Source organism: Bombina bombina, chromosome 5, assembly GCF_027579735.1.
Source record: "Bombina bombina isolate aBomBom1 chromosome 5, aBomBom1.pri, whole genome shotgun sequence".
In the NCBI taxonomy this organism is placed as follows: Eukaryota; Metazoa; Chordata; class Amphibia; order Anura; family Bombinatoridae; genus Bombina; species Bombina bombina.
Genome location: NC_069503.1, coordinates 292,862,738 through 292,871,938, shown reverse-complemented (window position 1 = coordinate 292,871,938; position 9,201 = coordinate 292,862,738). Strand labels below are relative to the sequence as shown.

Below are 9,201 nucleotides of genomic sequence, written 5' to 3'. Positions count from 1 at the left end.
GTCACTTTCTCCTGTAATTGTTAGTTTTCTAAATTCTACTGAGTTTATATGAAGAAATGGGTGCCATCATGTTTCCCTCTTATCTATTTTTTCCCCCTGAGGACAATTAGGAACAATTAAAAATTAAACAGGGAATAAAAACTATTTTTTTAAAGAATGCTGTGTAAAACATAAGGTTGTTAAAATAATTCTCTCACAGGGTTTCCACACAGTCTTTTTATTATTTTATAGAAAATAAATATTTTATGCAAAGCAAACCTTTAAACTTACATTTTCAATACTTAAATAATATTAATGTAAAACAATAATACATCTTTCTTTTACTCTAAGGCTAATCTTTGCTTTGAATAAATCATTATGTTTAGCAGGTATTTACTGTATAATATCTCTTTAAGCAATACCACTGTATAATGCCGTCCATAAAAGTTTTTTTGCTCTCACACTTCCTGTTTCTATTCAGACCTCCTCAGTGCCTGTTGCTGAATGTACAATGAACAGAATGCAGTAAATATCTGTACGAAAACTCTTAATGGAGAACACTCCCAAGGAATGTAAACTTAATTAAAAGGTAAGTAGTGATATAGACGTTATATTCTGCTTTCCGTTAACACTTATGCAGTACTATTCTGCTGTCTTTTAAACAATGGGAAAACAGCTTGAATTTCTTTCTCTAAAAACAGACCCACCCAAATGTGCGGGGGAAAAAAGTTATAGTCTTGTGCATTAAAGTGATTTTTTTTTTATCATTTCTTTGCATTAAACACAATTTTCTCTCAAGATAAATATTTTCTTTCCTGCAAATTACAAAAAAAAAAATGTTATATTATATGAAAGTGAAAAAAACAGATGGCCAAATTAATAATCATATAAAATAATAATTTGCTGCATTTTTATGTATTCGGGGCTATAAACACATGAACATCATCTGTAACTTTTTCTGCTTAGTATTGTTAATCTGATGTAGATTTCAAGTGTTATTTGTCAATTGCATTTTTACAAATGGTTAGAACTTTTAAATGCAGAAATTGACTGATATTTTCTTTTCAAATCAGATTGTCATCATCTGACACAAATTTGTCCCGTAGGTTTTGTTTTTGTAATTTCCTTTAATCCAGTGATTTGACTTTTAGGTCAAAATAATCGAAATGTAACTAATTATATATCTATATTTAGAAAACCAGAAGTTAGTTATTGATGCCCCTCCCCCCCATTGTGGAAATCCCTTGCTTTCCCCCACCACTCTGTCAGGCCTATCCCAATGCATCCCAATGCCACCTATGTCCCACCTAGTCCCGCCCATCACAAATTACCGTTGGTACACCTGAAAGTGCCCTCCCCATATAATTTCTTGAGAAACCACTGGTGTCACATACATACTTTACATTAGCTATCATACTGTAATGCTAAATCATAGGTGCAAAATGAAGAAATTAAATGATTATTGGTTAGTGTTTTGTTACAGCGTCTATAATAAATAAGTAGCACCCGTGTTGTTAAAAAGAATAGTAGGCTCTGTATGTAATATCTGTCACTACTTAAACATCTTAAATATTTTTTGCATTGAAAAGGTTAAGTTTGAAACTAACAGGGAGTGCATCTATGTATACAGCTGGGCCTTAAAGACCCATTGTCAGATATCCCTAGCTGCAAAACTAATTTCAGGGAGGGGTTACACCAGCTACTGCCCCCCCCCCCCGCCATGGACAAATGACACCTATTAAACTCACCTCAACATGTCTTTTATAGCCATTTAACCCACCATGGGGACTCTGCCATGGTGCTGCAGACACTAAACTGAACTGAACTGATGGATGAACTGGAGAGAGACAGTGAGAGGTCGACTGTAAAGCCCCCTACCGAGAAAACTGTTAGTTAGCACAAAGAGTGACCAATCAGGACATGCACTGTGTCACACTCTCACCACGTCTGTCACTCGCTCTCTCTGTTTCTCCAGAGGACGTCTACCATTATAAATGACCATTGAACTCTCTCTCGCTCGATTTTTGGGTTATTGTATATAATCTCCGGGCGTCAGGGAGCTGCTATTAAAATGCGTGCGACTCCCGGAACTTCCGTGAGAGTTGGGATGTCTGCTTTGTTCAAAGGCTCATAAGCAGAACTATGTATGCTTTATTGGTGGACAGAGACACATCTAATAGGCATAAAAACAAACATTCTCAGTAAAGGAACATCTGATTTACAAAAATATTTGCTTATTTAAAAATGTTCTTTTAAAAGCTACAAAATAAAAAAAAACCCTTTAAGTGACACTAAAGTCAAAATGAAACTGTTATGTTCAGACAGAGCATGCAATTTTAACCCTTAAACTGCTGAGCCATTTTCACCCCTGTACAGAGCTGCTTTGGGGGTTTTAAATGCTGCTCACAATTAATCCTCACTGTAGGATATTTGTCATGCTGTTTTTTCAGCAGACCCAGCAGATTCACACTACGCCATTATTTTATTTACCTATCATGACACGTAAGAACTCAACAACAAAATGTTTATTTTTATTAACACTTTAACCTCTTAAGGACATATGACGGAATTTTTCCGTCATAAAACAATTGAGCAAACTGAAAGCTGTGTCCTTAAAGGGTTAATAAAGGTTATAAAAAAATAGTGTGTTTTTACCCTAAACTCTGTTGTAACAAGAAGTTGTTGTTTTTTTACAAATAATAAAAATAAAATTGGGTATATGTATATAACTTTGATGTGCACATTTATACACGCCAGGTGATAACTGTTACCACGGTATAAAAAACTGTATAGTAGCTTTATTTTAAAGAGAGCCTTCTGGGTGTTAAAACAAGGGATACCAGTACGGTAGTGGTTAGTAGTAGTAGTACCTTTTGAAATATTTTTTAAGTAAAGGTTTTCCCTATCTCAAACCTTCTCTTTTGTGTTAAAACAATGGGTCATGGGGGTTTCTAGGACTGCAAATTATTTGGGGGAGAGTAGAATGTTTTTATTTTATTTTTTATATATCTACACCATTTGAAAGAGCAGATGATTTCCTTTCAAATGGTGGGTCTTGGGTTCTTCTAGGATTTAAAGGGACAGTCTACATTATATTTTTATTGTTTTAAAAGATAGATAATCCCTTTATTACCCATTTCCCAGTTTTGCATAACCAACACTGTGATATTAATATACTTTTTACCTCTGTGATTACCTTGTATCTAAGCATCTTCTGACAGCCCCCTGATCACATGACTTTTTTATTTATTATCTATTGACTTGCATTTAGTACTATGTTGTGCTAAATCTTAAATAACTCCTTGGGTGTCAACACAATGTTATCTATATGGCCCACATGAAATATCAGTCTCCTGTTGTGAAAAGCAAATACAAAAGCATGTGATTAAGAAGCTGTCAATAGAGCCTTTGAAACAGGCAGACATTTAGAGGTTTAAATGTTATAAAGTATATTAATATAACAATGTTGGTTGTGCAAAGCTGGGGAATGGGTAGTAAAGGCATTATCTATCTTTTTAAACAATAACAATTTTAGTGTCGTCTCGCCCTTTAAGGGAGCCAGGATTGATGGGACTAAATAGTTAAACAAAGCCAAAAGAGCCCAGCACCAATTTCTCTCAATTCTGTAAGTGTGCAAGTCACAAGGAGTATCTGTTCCCCCAGCAATGTAACTTAAACAGTAAAAATAGTGACAGCACCACAGGTATTATTCAGGTGAAAGGTTTAATAGGAGAACCTCAAGACCACAGGTACATGCGACATTTTGGACCTACATGGTCCTTAATCATGCAGAATTAAGGACCATGTAGGTCCGAAACATCGCATGTACCTGTGGTCTTGAGGTTCTCCTATAAAACCTTTCACCTGAATGATACCTGTGGTGCTGTCACTATTTTTACTGTTTAAATAGTTAAACCCAATCCAGCTCCCTTAAGTCCTATAGAGCTGCACTTCCCCTTCCTGGATTCCAGGGCCTTGTGAAGTTTCATGGGCGTGGTGGCCTGGATTCCCCTAGCAATTCCGAGCAACGAGACCACAAGGGACTTGGGGGTAAGTGCAGGGGAGGGGCTACAATGAGCTCTGAAAGCGGTTTCCCAGAATGACCACAAGTTGATGTCATCCACACTTAACTCTATGGGGCCGATTTATCAAGTGTCTGGTGGACATGATCCGCTGTAGTGGATAATGTCCGCCAGACATTGATAAATGCCGACAGCATACGCTGTCTGCATTTATCATTGCACAATCAGCTCTTGTGAACTGCTTATACAATGCTGCTAGCAGGGGGTGTCAATCAACCCGATCGTATACGATCGGGCAGATTGCTGTCCGCCTTAACTCCTGTTTTCGGCAAGCCTGAAGGCTTGCGCGGAAACAGCTGCATCAAGCTCCATAAGGAGCTTGATGAATCGCCCCCTTGTGTGGATGATGACCACGTGTCATCATGTGCAGTTAAACAACTTTCAAATTTACTTTCATTATCAATTTGTGCCTCATTCTGAGGCACCAGCTCCTATTGAGCATGTGCAAGAGATCACAGTGTGCACGTATATGACGCCTGATGAAACAGCTTAATGCTGAGAAACGCGTCGCTTTGTTTTTATTATTTTAATAAAACAATTTTTTATCTTGAACACTTGCTACCATCTTTACTGCTACTTTTATCCCTCTGGTTGAGAAGGAACCATTTCTGGGTTTATCCTGACCATTGGTGTTTCCTGGGTCTATCCTGACCATTGGTCCCTTTGGAGTTCCATCTGTGTCCAGCTGGCCTTTGAATAAGTCTGGTGGGTGACTGCATTGATCCCATCCTGCCTCTATAGCATCAAGGGAGATGCTACAACTATTGTGAGTACCACTCCTTTCTTTTGAAATTGATATACCCGTGTTAAAACAATACTAGGCCATATAGGCACCTGTGTTTCTTCTTATCTTTCTGACACAGACATCAAATCATTACCGGCTGTTGGTCTTCTGGGTGACTGTTATAAATCCCAGACTGTCTCCTTAGCACTGATTGAGGTGCTTCTATAAATGTGAGTTCACTCCCTCATATATCAAGTTGTTTTTGGACCAAACAATATTGGGCCATGTGGCGCTTCTGTCTTTTCTTGTCTTTGCACGTATATGAGTCTATATTTGGCTGATGGCTTTCACATGGTACAGTGTGCAGGGAATTGTAAACAATCTTTGAATTTTCCCCGATAATTTGAAGCAAGTGCTGTTTTATTGTGCATTTGTATATATATATATATATATATATATATATATACACTGTATACACACATGTATACACGTATATACATACATTTACATACACATATTTAGACAGTTATAGGAATATATATATATATGACCAAAACACAGCTGGCACTCTCTCTCACATTTGAAGCATCTCACCCCATCATCAGACTGAGGCCCCAATGAAGTGCTGCAAGTCAGCGATATGTTCAAAAGGGATCCAATGTGATGTTGAGAATGCTAGTGAAATATTCAAAAGTGCCGACATTACTATTAAAAAGGGGCGTTTTACTATACATCACATTGGGTGCTGATTCTGGTAAAATATTCCAAACAGCATCAGAACTGACATTAGTGATCTAAAGCAAAGGTTCCCTTTTAAAAAAATAGCACAAACCTAATAACTATATCTATCTAGCCATAAACCACAATAACCAACCAGCGGAAACTAACCCTGCACTAACTAACCCCTAAACCACCAATAGCCCATCGTAATAAACTTCCTAATCTATTAACCCCTAAACCACCAATAGCCCATCGCAAATGCCTCCTACACTATTTAACCCCTATACTGCCAATAGCCCACCGGAAACACCCCTGCACTACTTAATCCCTATACCACTAGTAGCCCACCACAAATGCCCCTACACTACTTAACCCCTATACCGACCAATAGCCCAATGCAAACACTCCTGCACTACTTAACCCCTATACCGCCAATAGCCCACCGCAAACATCCCCTACACCACTTAACCCCTATACTGCCAACAGCAAATGGCAAACACCCCCTACACTACTTAACCCCTATACCACCAATAGCCCACTGCAAACACCAATAATAGCCCACTGCAAACATCCCCTACACAGTCACCACTTAACTCCTATACTGTGAATAGCACACTGCAAACACCCCCTACACTACTTAACCTCTATACCATCAGAACCCCCAACGCAATAAGTCCCCTAAGCTTTTAAACTCTCTACCGCCACAACATATTCAGGGTTAATAGCTTAGCATGCATGCTTATTTGCCAGTCTTTGGTCAAAAAGTTATAGCCAGCTGTAATATATGCAAATATGTTAAAGAACCGTCCCAGCCAACCTAGATTACAAGTTTTGCGCTATAGAGGGTGACAAACGAATGTTGCGTTATTTCACCCTCCATAGTGCTGCCATTACGAGTTTTGAAAAAGCCACCTTGTGCGTGCGATATGGTGGTGATGAGCTCCATACCGCACAAAATACAAGCGCTGCTTTGACGTGCTCAAGCACGCTTTCCCTATAGACATCAATGGGGAGAAAGTGTTAGAAAAAAAACCTAACACCTGCGATCGCGGAATTAAAAGCTCCGTAACGCAACCCCATTGATGTCTATGGGGAAAAAAAAGTTAAGTTTAAGTTTAAACACCCTAACATAAACACCACGTCTAAACACCCCTAATCTGCTGCCCCCGACATCGCGGACACCTAAATAAACTTATTAACCCCTAATCTGCCACCCCCGACATCGCCACCACCAAAATAAATCTATTAACCCCTAATCTGCCGCTCCCGATATCGCCGCCACTATGATAAAGTTATTAACCCCTATTACTCCGCACCCCAACATCGCCCACACTATAATAAAGATATTAACCCCTATTCCGCCGCTCCCCGACATCGTCGCCACTAAATAAAGTTATTAACCCCTAAACCTCTGGCCTCCCACATCACTACCACTAAATAAACCTATAAACCCCTAAACCGCCAGCCCCCCACATCACCAAAAACTAAATAAAGCTATTAACCCTTAAACCTAACAACCCCCTAACTTTACATTAAAATTACAAGATCCCTATCTTAAAATAAATAAAAACCTACCTGTGAAATAAAAAAAAACTAAGTTTAAACTATAAATTAACCTGACATAACTATTAGACTAAAATAACTACAGATTAAATAAATTAAATTACTCATTAAAAAAAACTAACACTACTAAAAAAAAATAAAAAATACTAAATTACATTAACCAAAGTGCTTCTACACCCAATATAAATGTAATGTTCAGTCAGGTGCCGCATATGGCCTAGGCTCTAGAAAATACTACTCATTTGGCTGTGCTAATATCATAGCCATTCTTCAACTTCACTCTGGCATTGATACCTAGTACCTAGGGGTTTAGAAGCCAGTATAATGCTCACCTCATTCCATATTTTCTATAAGTTATAGACCCCCCTCAGTAGTATATTCCATGATCCCTCCAGCCAACAGCCTGCATGTATGGTAATAACCACCTGACTGTATAATTTCTCTTATGTGCCCTTGTATTTCTAGATGCCAAATATCATATGTTCTATGTTGACTCTTTGATTTACTCCTAATTCTCCAGTAACTATCTTAGAGGTCTCACTACATTCCTCCTGTCGCCCTCTCATATGGCTCCGCCCCTCCATACTCCCCCATATTTGAATAGCGGTGCTTAGCCTCTGAATTTCCTCCCCCCTCATATTTTTGAAGCTAAAAACTTCAGTTGCTAATTTACTCCTTCCATTACATATTCAGGTCCATAAGCGACCACTCCATATGCTATTTTTCCTCCATGCTACATTTGTTTTCCCTGGTCCAAAAGTGGCCATTTGCGTTATCTGAGGAAATAAGTGAAGAATATAATAAAAAATATAGCTGCAAGCAGCAATAGAGGTGGCCAGCGCATCATTTTTGCAATGCCATATAAGTAGTTATGTCACAAAATAAAGCTATACAACAACTGTTTACAGTTCTAACATAAGCATTTGGAACAAAAACACATTTTCGAAATGTGTGCGTTTTTTTAAAATGGCTGCCACACCATATGACCTATACTTTCAACATGAACAAATGTAACTCTAGGTAACAATATATGGTTATACAGCAAATTTCACAACTTTAACATAAGTGGTTGGAAAGAAAACACAGTTTCAAAATTTTTGCGTAAACCAATATGGCTGCCCCGATCGTAAGATATAAAGCCTCTATATTATGCACAATAGTGCTCACTATAGATGTCATTAAACATGGCAAAAATAAAGCATTTTTGTAAAACGTTTTTTGCTTTATTATTACTTTAAATATATCGTTAAGCAATTTTGAACAATTCAAAATGGCTGCCAAACCACATGACGTATCAACTTCTCTCATGTTAGTCATAAGATAACTATATAAACAAAATTGCAAGTCTGTCCCATAAGCGGTTTCGGAGAAGAAGATTTTTATAGTTTTTAAAAATGGCGCATATGAAACAAAATGGCCGCCAAGCTATGCAATGTATGGCTTTCAAATTGCACATACTAATGCTCTACAATTTGCAGAAGTTTCATGAAAATTTGCAAACGTTTTATTTCACGAAGGCGACTGCGCAATGCAAATTTTAACTGCAATATTGTCTTTAAGGGTTATGACTATGTGTAATCATGTGTCTATTACACTGTAATATTGTTAAATATTGTAAACCTAATGTATAAAGTGCAAAATTACCCAATTAAATGGTGATAAAAAGGTTAATGTCTCACAGCAGCCATGTTGATTATGGAAAAATCGCAATTTTAACAATCTCGGTAGAGGACCTTGCAAGGAGCATACATGCAAAATTGCGCTTTATTGCACTAAGCAGTTTAAGAGAAGAAGATGTTTAAAGATTTTCGCAAAATGCAAGATGGTTGCTACATCATGTGACCAAGTCACTTCTGTTGAGCAATGGAAAATCTAGGTCATAGCATCACTAAGCACAGCAAGTTTCAAAGTTGCAACATAAGCAGTTCCAGAGCTAAAGATTATTAAGCAGTTCTCGAAATTTGTCGCAAAAAACAATATGGCTGCGTAACCTTATGACCTACGAGTTCAATATTGCATGAGATGTAGCATTGCAATAGGCTGTACCAGCATACCTGATTTCAAGAGTTTAGCATAAGTAATTTGTGTTTTGTGAGCAATTGACTCAAAAGAGGAAGTATTGCATTACAAATA

At 37.7% G+C, this 9,201-nt stretch overlaps 1 protein-coding gene across 1 annotated transcript in view; it reads left to right on the top strand.

The window, feature by feature from the left end:
* Positions 1-454: 454 nt before the first annotated feature.
* LOC128660283 (sterile alpha motif domain-containing protein 9-like) overlaps positions 455-9,201 on the top strand; it is a 34,828-nt gene continuing 26,081 nt past the window's right edge. The window contains exon 1 of the mRNA XM_053714048.1: positions 455-568. The gene's annotated coding sequence lies outside the window, so the exon portion shown is untranslated. The remainder of the gene's footprint in view (positions 569-9,201) is intronic.